The sequence below is a fragment of the Camellia sinensis genome, chromosome 6, assembly GCF_055761805.1.
Source record: "Camellia sinensis isolate YWXY chromosome 6, ASM5576180v1, whole genome shotgun sequence".
Lineage (NCBI taxonomy): Eukaryota > Viridiplantae > Streptophyta > Magnoliopsida > Ericales > Theaceae > Camellia > Camellia sinensis.
This window is the reverse complement of record NC_138966.1, coordinates 140253110-140267798: the sequence shown is the minus strand read 5'-3', so window position 1 is coordinate 140267798 and position 14689 is coordinate 140253110.

Sequence of the window (14689 nt, the reverse complement as noted above, 5' to 3'; positions counted from 1 at the left end):
AAATATTTCTTCAGGGCCGGCCTATCACTTGACGGGGTTAAAGTGAAATGTTGTTGGAAGGCTTTTAAATTTAATATATAAATATAAATTCATATAATATTATTCAATTTATTTGGTTGTAGTTTTTAAAAAAATTTATTTTCTTATTTTTCATATTTATTTTTATTTTTACTGATTTTTTAATATTTTAAGTAATTTTTTTAAATTTTTAGACACACCTAACATAAATACACTTAAAAAACATAATTTTTGTGAAAAAACTATTTAAAAAATTCACTAAATACCAAAATTACAAAAAAAAAAAAAAAACAAAATTTAATATATTTTTTCATATTTTTTGTTTATTTATTAATTTTTTAAAATATTTTTTCACAAATATTTTACTTTCTAGATACATCTAAGTAAGGTGCATCTAAAATAGTAAAAAAAAAAGTATGATAAACAAAAAACTTAATTTTCAAAAAACTAAATTCAGAAAACTGAAATCAAACACACTGATTAATTTTGTAATTTTTGTTTTTTTAATTTTTTTGTGAGGGTTATTAGAGGAAAAGAAATGAAAATTGATATAAATGATCCGGTAGTTAGGGGTAATTCTATTTCCACACAATAATTCCCCTCAATACACACACTTAATGAATACTTTCTCAATACATACATTATAAAAATATAAATTCTCAGTACAAATCTCTATATTCCAATACCCTCATTTTCAATTTTAAAACCCTAAGGCTTTGTTTGGTTTCAATTTTTGAATCAATTTTTTGAAATTTTTATGAGAAAAATATAAACTAATTTAACAAAAATAAATACCAAAAAAATATTTTTAATTTTTTTTGCCCCTAAAAAGATGAAACCATATTGAAATAATAAGGTTTTTTTTATTATTTATTTTTGAAAACGTATTCTAAAACTGTACTAAATAGATAAGGGTAAAAAAAGTGGCCCGAAGCCCGCCCGCGGCCCGAAATGGGCCCGACCCGTTTAGACCCGCTTGGGCCCAGGCCCGAGCCCCTATGTTAGGGCTTGGGCCATGGTTTTGAAGCCCGGCCTGCCCCGTGGGCCCAGCCTGCTTGGCCCCGCCTATCGGCCCGCTTAAGGCCTATTTAAGGCCTAGCCGGAAGCCTGGTCTGCTCGAGGCCAGTATATTTTTTAATAAAAAATAATAAAATTTTAGTAGAAAAAATTTTCAAAAAAAAAAAAAAAGGTCAGGACTGCCTAAGTCCGAGGCCAGGCCCGAGCCCATTTGGCCGGCCCACCCAAGGCCCGAATACCCCTAGACTTAGACTTGGACCTGGGCTTAATTTTTTGGTCCGTGGACTGGCCCAATAGATGAGAGAAGTGGCGTTGGTGATAAAGAATAATGGTGGCGTTTTAGAAATAGGGTTTGAGTAAAAGAAGATGAATGTATTATGATATTTTTATTCTAAGACAAAATTATACTAACGAAAATTTCCATTAAGTGAGTGAACTGAATAGAATTAGTTTGTGAAAATAAAGTTACAAGGTAATTAGCTCTTACACATTTAAAATGAAGTCTAGGTAGAAAATAAATTGAAGACTTTCTAAGTTGGTGGAATTTTTTTATATAATAAAGTCAGTATTTTTATAATTATAGACAGAGATATTTTTCAATAAATTTCTTTTTAATAATGTGAACCTTTTAAAAATCGAATAGATACTTTTTATTTATAAACTAAATTGAAAGGGACGTTTGCTAAATTATGACAAATTAAAAATTAATATATAAATTACAATAAAATTGTAAAACTTAAATTGTAAATTTAATATATATATATATATATATTTTTTCATAATTTGCATATAAAAATATAATTATTTATATTATTTTATATAAATATATTTTATTAATTTTTTTACATTCGGTACCTAGCACGGTTTTCATTAATTTAAAATAAAGGAAAATGTCTCGTAACTCAAATTTTGTGGCTTAAAAGTGGTTCAAATGGCCAAAACGACATCGTTTTGGCTATTTTTATGTTGTTCTGTACTCAAAACGACGTCGTTTTGGCCATTTGAGCTACTTTTGAGTTACAAAATTTGAGATACGTAGCATTGTCGTAAAATAAAAGTTATGGAGAAAATAATAAATTGAGGACTAAAAGAGACGAAAGCAGCTGCTATAAGTTATCCGGTAATTAGACATTTAAAAAATGTTTTCCGACGACGACGGATCAATTGGAAGTACACAAAAAAAAAAAAAAAAAAAAAAAAAAGAAAGATGACAGAGAGCAGCAAGGAGAAAGTAGTTATACAGTGGAGCTGGAAGGTGTCGGGAAGCTTCAAGAGTGACATCTGTATCGAGATGAGCGTAGGCAAATGTCCAAACTTGGCATGATCTGAGCTTTGGCCGCAAATGTCCCGAGATAATGGAATATTTGACAAATTAAAATTTAGAAAAATGTTTGGTAGCCATAATATTCGCGGCTCAAATGGCTCGAATTGACCAAAACGACATCGTTTTGTGTTGTTTTGTGTCCAGAACGACGTCGTTTTGTTCAATTCGAGCCATTCAAGCCTGGGAAATTCGGACCCTCTATCATTGCTGTAAAATTTAATACTTATCAAATATTTTATTAGAGTGGTTTTAAAAATAATAAATTAGGTCCCTTAAAAAGTTTTTAGAGAGATGTTAATACTTAATTCTAACAAACTGTAAATATCATTTTGACCCTTCATTTATAAGTTTATGTATTTTGATTTCTTCAATTATAAAAATATATTATTTTCATCCTCTCACACCATCTTCAAAACGGATCTATTTGTATGACTTTTATAATTAAAAGGATCAATATATATAGATTTATCGATGAGGGGATCAAAGTGATATTTGTTAATAATTGAGAAGAAATTACTTGATGGTCTAAGAATATTGCTCCATACCATTTATCATTTGACATTTATCAAGTTATCTCCCAAAATCTTAATGAAATTCCACAACTTCAACCAATAAACGTCAAGTTATGAACGCACTTTGTCAAACCCCAAACCCAAGTATGACTGGCGGTGGCCCACAAGGCCTTAGCCCAAGGCATACATAAGCCTAAACACGAATCCATAAACACATTGAATAACTATACAATAGTCCAGTACTAAATAATCAAAACTCAATCCAGTGACATGTCACAATTATAAACGGTAAAACCAACCGTAAACAATACCATCTAAATTTATGGGATATAAACGGCCCACATATCAAAATAATCTTAAATGAACCCCAATAAAAAAATAAAAATAAATATGCACAAACTTGACATAACAATCTAAAACAAAATAAATAAATGTCATAGAGGTCCATGCAATTGAGTCCCCGCTACGGCATGAGTCCACTCTAAGTCCTTCTAACACCTGGAAATGATAAACAACTAAGTCAGCTAATAGCTCAGTGAGTAGCAACATGGATAGTAAATACAGTTTTGAAAACAGGGTTCAATGGCAAAATAAAATATATATCACAGAAATTAGATTGGCATACAGTTTGGTAAAGAGAATCTGTTTTAAAAACAATGTTCCACAGTTTAACAGTTAAAATACTCATGTCTCTCAAGAACATGATAAATGACATTTTCCACTTAAAACAGATTACAACATGAATACCAATAATTTTCTGGGTACCAAGAAATAATAAGAAACATGTCACACAATTCTCAAGACTATAAGCCCTGTTGGATCCAATACTGAACTAAGAGTCATCCTCAGGGTGGCAACCTGGGCCTTTTCTCTAAGACGATCCGATTGAAGGTCACCTAGCCTAACCTAGGTCTTTTCCTTACTATCGTTGAGCACTAGAGTCATCATGGCCCAACTCGGATCTGTTCCCTAGTGGCTAGAGTCACCACACACAATGGAATTGCTTTCCTGGACTAAAATATACAGATGGTCCCAATAATCAATACATATCAGTTTCGCAAAACATGGTAGTGTACCATTATAAACATAAGACCAAAACAAATAGTTTACAATATGCCAAGTTCACAAATATTTCAGAAATAATTTGATTCCATTGATAATATAATAATTTATCAAAACAGTTTAGTCTAGAAACAACAATTAAATTTTCCATCAGTTCAGGGTAGGGGAACATTTATAAAAATATGTAGCATGAACTACTCACCTGAAAACGAAATAATATAATCCTTGAATAGAGTATGAAAGTCCAACTAGTACCCTGAACTAAGTATGAAGACTACACATCACTACTAATTTAAAAATACTGAAGATAATAATAAACTAAGTACCCCACACTAAAGCGCACTAATACAGCTCAACCCCACTCATCGTTACTCTTAAATAATACCTAAATTCATGTTCTTCAATGTCTAAAATTACCCAAGACATGGGTTCCAACCGAAATTTAACTAAAAGTAACTTTAAGATAAAACAAAATTTTAAACAAGTTTTCCTAATCTATTCGTTAATTTTGAAAATTACAAAATCCACTCCACGTTGTTCGAAAAATTTCAAAACCCTCCAGATATCAACTAATATATCCTAAGTTTCAAACCCAAATGGTTTTACTTGATTTGCTTATCAAAATAATTATTTATAATTAATTATATTCAAACAGGTCACTTTCAGTAGAACTTTAAAGAAATAAATGGTTTTCTTAGTACACACAAGAAATCAACGCAAGGCCAAAAATGTACAAAACTAGACTCGTAACCGGTTCTAATGAAACTAATTTGATAATTTTCGGATTTATACTCAAAGAGAACGACACTCCTGAACTTACTATTTTAAACCAGTTTTCTGGACAGATTTGAACGCATCAGTTAATATAGATTTTGACTCTAAAAAATTATGAAAAAATTCAGATATACAATTCAATATGTAATTAATCTACTGTAAAAATTTCAGTTCAAAATTCATTCGTTTGATATGGTTTCTAGATTTTTAAAGTTTGTGATTCTGTGTAGAATTCTTATCTAACGACTTTAGCCCCTTAATTCGCTTTAAAATTTTGCATGATAATAATATACACAGAATACTATCCAAATCAGTCAAATCCGTTCCTTTTTCTTCCAACAACTCACAACACCCACATGTGTAGACACCCCAATTTTGACCGTCCTCAAGACTTGGACGTCACCGCTTGAACACTCGGTGATCATCCATGTTTGTGTTCATCTTGAGTTCCCGGAGGTCTCGGCTACGCGCCTTGCCTTAGGATCTATCGACTCGACTGTTTTTTGTCTGGTTTTGCACCAAACACTTGTGCTTTGCCTTGGAGGGGCAGGGAATGGCTTGTAGGTCATCTCCACACTCCACTGGCCATGGCTTGAGGTCACTGGCTGTATTTTGTTGCCACCGGCCAAATTCTTGGCCGGCCGGCACTATAGATGGCCGGCCGGCTATCTTTTTTTGGTCAATTGCATTTTTGGCCGGCTGACTACTGTGCATCTGTTTTTGCAGATATTTTTGTGCAGCTGGCGTACACTGTTACCCCCTCCATACACGTGTATGGAGGGATTGCCCTCTTGTTAGCTTCCTTTGGAAGCTTTACAAGACTAATTGTCTATAAAAGAGAACCTCTTCTTTCTTGTTCAGGGGTTAGACAACTTAGACAACATTTTCAGAGCTTGATATTTAGGGTTAGGGTTTACATATATCCTCTATCTCTATATATATCTCTCTCTCTCTCTTGTGTTTAGTGTGTGTTTAGTCTCATTTTTGTGCACAAAGACCCACCATCACACCTTTTCTTAGTTGCTGAGGTACCAGAGGTCTTTCCTTGAAGCTTTTGGACTGGTTTGGAACCAAAAGAGCTGCTGGAACATTGTTTGTGAAGAGGGTCTACAAGGGTAAGACTTTTGTCCATTTTTACCCCATTTTTACAAAGCTTTTTAGCCTATCTTGCATCTATTTTTGAGCTTAGCATATAACATATAAAAGTCTTGTTTTTGTCTGCTCTAAATAGTTTGTTAAGGGTGTTTTAAGCTTTGGGGTTGTTTGACTCCTCTTAAGGCTTGTTTGGCCTTTGTTTTATGCCATTTTGGTTGAGCTCCGGGACCATTGTGTTTGGGCCTCCTCACCACTGAAATCTTGAGGGATTTCATAGGTGAGGATGGTGCCTTGAGGTCCTAGGAAGGAGAGGGTCACCCCCTCTCCTTGTTGTCCTTGAAAAGGGCTATTTTTGCCTCTTGAGGGAGCATATAGTTTAAGTGTGTGTTGACCATGCCTTGACTGATATTTATGCTTATTTTTCCATGAAATAGCATTGTGTTGAGTTGGTTTGGACACACCTTGCATGCTTTGCATACATGTCTTGTAATGCCATCATTTAGCCTTAACATGCATCTAGGCTTTGACCCTTGTTCAAGCATGTTTTAGGCCCTGCTTTGTGAAGCTTTTGTACTTGTTTTCCCATGCTTAAGGTCTGCCTTTAGTTGTTTTGGTCGACCATGGCATGCATTGCATAGCCCCTTTACATTGTTTAGCTTGTAGGCTTTAAATGTGTGAAGTGTTAAGCATGCATTGTTTGATTTATTTCAGTGGTTTGACACCACTTATAGCATCATTTCAGTCCTCATGACATGCTTGCATGCTTGCCTTTGATGCCTCTTTGATGCCTTATGAGGTTGTGCCTTATGCTCCATGTTTGGTCATTGTGCATGCCCTTGAATTTAAGTCATTTAGATGCCATCTAAGTGGTATTTAGGCTTTGTTTTAATATGCTAAAACTTCGTTTTTGGTCATTTAATTCATACCATGTTTGGTTTTGCTAAGGGTAGTTCAATACCTCCTTAGCTTGCCTTGAGTTTTGGACCTCTAATTGCATGCTTATGCTTGTCTTGTTGGCTTGGTTTGGCACCATTTTAACATGATTTTCAGAGCTTATGTTGCATGTCATTAGTCCATGTTTTTGTGCTTACAAGTTGTCTTCATATGCTTAAGTGTTGGACCATATTTGCATGCATGCGTGTGTGTGTGTTGGACCTCACTTCCATAGTATTGGCCACTGATTTTGGCAAGCTTGCAAGCTACCCATGTTAGTTTAAGCCCACCCCTTTGCATGTTGTTGTATGTCCACCTTGTATGTTGTTGCATATTTATGTGTTGTTGTATGATTGGAGTTGCATGATTGAATGAAGTCACATGCTTGCTTGCATGCTCGAACACCAACATTGTGCCTTGCATACTTGTTAGTTGCATTGTCTCATGTCCTATGTCTTGCATGACCATTGTATGCCTTGTATGCTTCTTAGCATTGTCCATGTTGCATACTAGTTGACATGCTTAGGATTGCATTGCATTGGCATGCATGCTTCGCCTCTTGAATTGCTTGTGATAGAGGTTGAGTTCAATTTGCTTGATTATGTGCATTGCATTCCATATCAACATGCACACTTGATTCTTTGGGCCATCATGCATGGAAATGCGTGATTGGTGGCCCGAGAATCGAGGCCCATCCTCCTTTGAGTCATAAATATGATAAGGAATGTGGTTGGTGCATACATTGCTTGAAATGCATGCCATGCCAAGTTCTGTCCTCTGCTGCTATCAAACCAGTTTTTTGCAAGAAGTTTTGGCCGGCCGGCCATCGTAAGTGCCGACCGGCCATCCATTGTTGGCCGATGGATTATTTTGTGGCCGGTGACCATCATACATGGCCGGTGACTATTCCTCACGACCGGTGGTGCTCCACAGCACTCAGAGAAGCAACCTTGAGACTTGTGCAGTCTTCAAAGAAGCAGAATAGTCAAAGCAGAGGTAGCTTGTGCATGACAGTGACATCCGAGCGGAATCGAGCACACATCGCATTGGACCCTCTTCCCGAGGCTGTTTATTGCTTAAATTAGATTAATTAATTTGCTTAATTAATTAGGTGGTCTGTAATATTTAATTAGCTTGTTAGTTAGTTAAATTGTATTATTCTTTTGGTCCCTCCGAGTGAGGGCTAACTTGTAATAAGTGTCGGTGCGTGTGTGCATGTCTTCCAACCCCCACTTCGTTCTCCCTTTACTTATCTACTTTTGATGGTTAGTATTAGGTCATATTTGATTTAGCATACCTTATGCTACGCATGCATGCATCCATACATTTGTCTTGCATGCACCGGGCTCGGCGCATCATACTAACTGCATTGTATTTCAATTCCAAGTTGAATACGTGTTAGTTGTAGCATCATCATATGTCATCCATAGATTAGCCGAGCCTATTGTAGCTGCATCTTGCATGTGTTGCATTAGCCATCTTAACATGAACTAGGATCATGTATATGATTACTAACTAGTTTCTGTTTTGGCTTGGAGTACTCGGTAAGCATTTATGTTTTAGCATCCTTGCATGCGTGTGAGTGTTGCCATGACAGCATGCTTACCATGAGGCTTCTTGCTTATGTGATATAACTGCTTGAATGCCTGTAGGTAGAGGTTGAATTACCTAAATTGGAATAATGTATTAAAACTGTGAGTTTTAAGCCCACTAGATAGTGGCAAAACCATCTTTTCTAAAGCCCACTTGAGGGTGGCAAAACTTGCATTTTAGCCTACTTGCGAGTAGCAAACCATTTTCAAAACAAACATACAATGTTTTGTTCCAATTTAGGCGATTTGGTCTATACTTGCTTGCTGTGCGCATAACATAGTAAATCTAGGCTAATAACCGGAATAAGAACACATAACGTTTTCAAAAATGGATATCACGGTTAGTAGAGGCCGATCTTCGGATCGGGCGAGAGGGGGTGCTCATAGCTGACCTTCCCCAATCGTACCCAAGCTCCCGAGCCGAGGCAACTTTGGTGATGACGAACACGTGGCCTTTGGCACCGAGTCAAGGTTTCCTAAATTTTCCTATAAAAAATATCTAGGTGGCGACTCTGTATCTGGCAAAGCAGTCCATGTTTGGCACTTCTTTCAAAATCTGTTTTTCTCAAAACAATTTGCCGGATTTGGACTCTTTGGTTCAGATTTAGAACCGTGACAATTTGAGAGTCCGAACTGTAGTGAACCCAAAACGAACAGAACGAGACTCGTCCTCCCGGGGCGTTCGGGGACGTCTACAGTTTCTGGCGACTCTGTTGGGGATTTTAGAGAGCTTGACTCGAACTCATGATATCCTGTTTTGATTTCATTTATGTGTCTCTTTGCATTGCATGTGCATTGGTGCGCCTAGGACACCGTGTTTGCCATCTGCCATTCCTGAACGGTTTGCCGGAGGCTTGACTTTGTCAAAGCATGCCATAAGGCTGACCGGTTGTAGGCTCTAACAGTATGGGAACACAAACCCCGGTTTTACCGGGGCACCCTTTTCGACCATTCGACCTAGTGCATATCGAAATCCATAGTGACTATTCCAAACTAGGACAAGTTGCTTACCCGATGTTAAGTTATTTGAAAACTGCTGCATGCATAGTGAAACCCTAGCTCCTGACAAAATAGGACAGGGAAACCCTACCCCCAACTTAAGGGTGTTTTGGCTCTCTTTTACTTGCTATGTGCTTTTAGAGTGTATCTATGCAGGGAACACACATATCAGTTTGCAAGTTTGAGTATCAGGCTTGAGGGCACCAGTATCAGTTTATGAGAATCAGTTATATCTATGGGTATCCGATTCAGTATTTTGGGGGCAGTGATTTCGGGCAACAATGGTCAGCAGTAGAGTACAGTTGTTCGGCTACATCTGTGTTTGATCCATTTGGGCTGAAACGCTGCTTGTTTTTCCTTTTAGTTCAGAGAGTTGAAACAGAATATCTAGTGTTCCCTCTTGCTGAGGCAAGACAAATATCTAATCCGTCAGTCACCGTTCAGTACAGCGAACTTATCATGACGCAGAATTCAGAGGAGATTGTGGTTATGACGGCCGCATTAGATTAAGGAATCACTCTGCAAAGCGAGACCAATGTCGATGTACCGCATCCACCCAGGTCGCCTGTCGCGCACCCGGTCTGGACCCCCCAATTGTATCAGGCTTGTGAGCCCACCACATTCGAATTGATGGGAATGATAGGTGACCTCCAGAGGTCCGTGGCGGATCTCGCTTACGGAATGTCAGCTTCGCCACTAGCCGCACCGTATGCCGGGAATTTTGTACCACAGGAGCCCCCACTGTTGGGACGGATTGCGATCGAACTTAGCCAACCCAAGGTGGCCTCCAACTATAACAATGACGTATCAACATCAACCCAAACCCTCGATCAGGATGAGGCAAGAGGCAAGAACAAAATGAAGGCAGATGCCGATCCCATTGAACAACTGCTATGGGCAGTCGAGGCTTTGAAAGTCGAGGGGATGAGTAAACAATAGGTATTCGCAGTCGTAGCTAAGGCTGTGGATGATGTTTTCCCCACTCTAACCGAAGGCAGTACAAGCCAGTTAGAAAATCGGGATAGGCCCCGTCATGCCAGAAGAGTTCCTTCCACTCCCAACCCTGCCCCCAGTTATTGGATTTTGAGGATACTGATACTGCGAATATGTAATCAGGAAGTGAACCACCTGCGGGCGGCGCTCGGCGTATTTTGGATGTGGCGTCTGGCACGCATTTTTGGAGCATCTGCGAATGCTAGTTTTGTAAATTCTAGTTTGGGTGTCGAGTCAGTCTTTTGTTTTGTTTTGAGTCTGTCTCATTGTCTTGAATCAGTCCTTTTGCTTATGGGTTTGTCTTGTTGTAGCGAGTCAGTCCCCTTTGTATAGAATGTTAGGTGATTCCGGAGCTGTTGCCTCGAACACCGTTTTGTTTTGTAATTACCCTTTTGCTTTCTTTTGAGTCTGTCTCTATCGTGGAGCCAGTTACAACCAGGGAATCTGAATGAAACAGCTGCGGCTATCATGTTTCCATGCTTACTGCTATTCTGAATTAGTTGTGCCAGGGGACTTGAATGGAACAGCAGTACATTCCACCTGTTCTCTTGTGCCCTGAAAATCATTGCATTGACCTAAGTTTTTCAAAACTTTTTGAACACTGCGGTGAAAACAAAGAGGAAGGAATTCCTTGGGTTTTGCAAACTTTGATCAAATTGAGAGAAAGAGAGGCGTGCTAAGCCCTTAATGATTGAAATCATGCTTGTCAGCGTGAGTACTGAGAAGGACCCTGGCTTGATCCAGATTGGTTCCACACTATCTTCCGCGCGAGCGATTTGTCGCTTCTTTAAAAACTTTCAAAAACAAAATGTTTTGCGCGGTCCTGCGAAAACCTGTGTGGGATCACTCTTGAGATTGTGCAACTTAGGGTCGCTCTCAGCCTCAAGACTCGAGCCCTTGTTTTAAAGCCTTGAACCATAATTCGGAGTGTTCAACGATCGACCATCAAGAGAGGCCTGTGTGGCCAGATTAGAAACAACCCTCGAACAAGAGGCACCAAAGTCAGATCAAGAAGATCAGATCTCATCAGAAGAAGCCTGTAAAGCTAGAACAGAAGCACCCCTCCAAACTAGGGGCAAAAATGTCCGATTTGCTCGAAGAGCCGAAGATGGGTCCTTCAGTAAGTCAATGCAATAGCCACTCTCCTGGATACGGATGGCTTCAAAACCCTAAAACCATTTGGCATGGACTTGTTACACTTTTACCCTTTGAGCGGCTCGCTGGGCCGAAAACTCGGAAGGGCGATCCAGGCAAAAGTTAGAGCAAAAGAAAATATATACAAAAAAAAAAGGAAAAAATATACAAAAGAGAGAAAAAAGAGAAAAAATATACAAAAGAGAGAAAAATACAAAAAAATAAAAATAATAAAATATACAAAAGAGAGAAAAAAAAGAAAGGGAATAAAGAAAAAGGAAAGAAAAGCTCGCAAGGTCGAAAACCCGCATCGGGCGCCTTAGCAAAAGTTAGAGCCTAAAAGGTGAAGGTTAAAATACCCGAGTGTACCTTAACCGGAACTACGTAAGGCTTGATTCCCATGTTTGGGATATGTAGGCAACTTCGTCCTGAAGTCCAGCCCCCAACGCTCTCATAGCGCCTCAGTCCATGTAATGGTTTTGATTATTCTTGCCCTCCCCGAATCCGATAGTTCGGTTGTGACAACCAGATACGTAGGCAACTTCATCCCGAAGTCCAGCCCCCAACACCTTCAAAGTGGCTGTGTCCATATATTAGTTTTGACTATCTTCGTCTTCTCTGTATCCGAGAAAGTTCGGTCATGATCATCACTAGTGAGGACTATTTACAATATGCTACGGCATCATCCAGACAAGGGGCAACTTTCCGTTGCCATGAGTCGCCGTTCAAACCAGGGGCAACTTTCCGTTGCCGTGCAGCGTCCTTCAAACAAGGGGCAATTTTCCATTGCCTCTGATCCGAGGTTGTGCATCTCGAGAGTGAGCTCCGCGCTCGTTGGGCGGCGGTCGTTTGCCAAAAAAAAATAGTTTTTGAGAATTTTTACTGAGGATGACTAGTTTTTCTCGAAAATTGTTTTATTTTTCAAAACTGGACCATTTTCTAGGACCCAAAAAAGGAAAATTTTCAGTGCTCATAGCCTGACTTGCATGGTTTTCAAATCAAAAATCGAACAAGTGTGTTAATCTAACTCTCATATTAGTCAAAATTGTTTTAGTAGAAAACCAAAACAAAAATGGTCATAATGATGAACTAGGGGCACAGTTGAGTTGGGCTTCCTGTCTTTCCCCCATCGCCAACATACTTGCCAAGAAGGGCACAACTGAAGCTGACCGCAATAGGGGAGAAAGCTCTCACATCCTCCAAGCAACGAGGTATCAAACCAAGTGCGAAGCACGAATTGGAATGGATCAAGATACTTCATTCCCCATCCAGAACCTCGACTGGACGTCACCAGAAGGAATAGCAGCGAGCTGATACTGTTGGGCGTGAGCCCACAACTTTTTGTTTATCCATCAACCACCCTGGGGAGGGATGAAAAATGAGAGATTAAAGAATAGAGAGATGTGCGCTAAGAGGAAAAGCGAGAAAAGGGTTTTGAGAGAAAAACCGAGCTTGAGGGCCGAGTGATGTGAGAATCACAAATGAGAAAGGGTGGGAAATAATACCCAGAGAAATAGGCTCCCTGTGCACGTCTGAGTGTCGTGTCTTTTTGTTTTATCTCGATACTTGTCTTGAGTCATTTTTGTGTGTCTCGTTGTGTTCAGGTCGTGTACCCTTTTGTTGAATCTTTTTCGCTGTGTTCAATCGTAGGCTCAATACCCGGTTGAAATCCCTTTTCTCGATTCGTCTGTGCTCAGAGTGCTGTGTCATTCTCCACATTTATGCGAAGCAAAAAAGAGAAGGGGACAATTTGGGCCATCTGAGTGTGCTTCAACTTCAGCAGATTTAACCTTCATAGTTCATCTTGTCAGATTGGGCTGTTTGTTCAGGGTTTGCCGTGTGCAGAATGAACTGAATGCTGTGTTACGGGCTGTATGTAGTCTGATCCCTAGCAGAGCATGGGCTGTGTGTTCAGAATATAGCAATGGGTTGCTGGGGTGTGTTTTTGCTATCGGCTAGTTAGTCATCTGATTATTGCAATACAAGTGCTCAATTTTTAGACAGCAGATCAATTTCATTGAGATGTAACATGATGCAATGCGACGCAATATATAGAAATGTATAAGTGTAACACCTTTTCTTTTAGTTTGTTTCATTTCACCGTCTGTTTCAAGTACATAGCTTTGAAAACAAAATCTGTCTGCGACAGTACAAGGTACACTAGCCACCAACAAAAAAGTACAAAAAGAAGAAGAAAAAAAAAAAAAAAAGAAGCAAAAATCTGGATCAATGACAAAGGATCTCAGGCCTGGGAGTCCGTCCTAGTCCTCTTCCTGGACGAAGGTCCAGGAGTATCATCAGCGCTGTCATCTGAGCCCGAGTCCGAGCCGTCTCCGGTCTCCTCCGACGACGACTCTGCCTCCGCCTCTGCCTCCGACTCCTCGTCATCGTCATCAGGGACTGGAGCCCGCGAGCTACTCCCGACGTGAGTGCGCCCCGCCTTGGTGCGGAGGAATGCTCTGCCCTCTCCATCTCCTCCGGCAGGAACAGAAGGCCTGGCTGGAACACCTCCCACAGTGGGAATCTGGAGAGGCTGAAAAGTATAAGAGGCAAACACATCAGTATGCCATGAGCAGTTTATTAGTGCAGAATGCAGTGTATGAGTACAGTGTGCAAATGCCGTGAGCAGTTTATCAGTGTAGAATGCAGTGTATGAGTACAGTATATGAATGCCGTGAGCAGCTTATCAAGTATTGTGTTGTGCACCAGATTATGTGAAGCAGCTTATGTGTATGGTTTGAGACCGTGATCAGAAGAACATACCGGAATGCTATAGAGGGCCAGGAGGTCGAAAGTTCGCTGCAACATCTCCATCATGGAGGCATTCAGCTCCAAGGACTGCCGGGTATACTCGGAAGAAGCCTGCAAAAGTATCAAATGCATCAGTATTCTGCGGAATATCAAATAAACTGAAATGAAATGCCAATACAAGATGCATAAAATGTAGTAATACATACCGGAGACAAGTCATGGAAACCGACCAACTCGTGGTCAGTTGGAGGAGGAGTAAAGGGGATCTGGTAGGTCGCCCCACCCTGCCCTCTGTATGTCAGTGAAGTTGGCAGTGCAGGCCAGCCACCCCCCCTCGCTCTCTCTGAACTCCACCCCTGCCGCGGACCCAAGCTCTCCTCGATGTTCCTGCTCCAGTCCCCGCTCCTACCCTAGCTGCCAGCGCCGCGGGTCTCTCTCCCTCAACTCGATGGCGGCCGCTCAGAGGCCGCATAACATACGTCTGC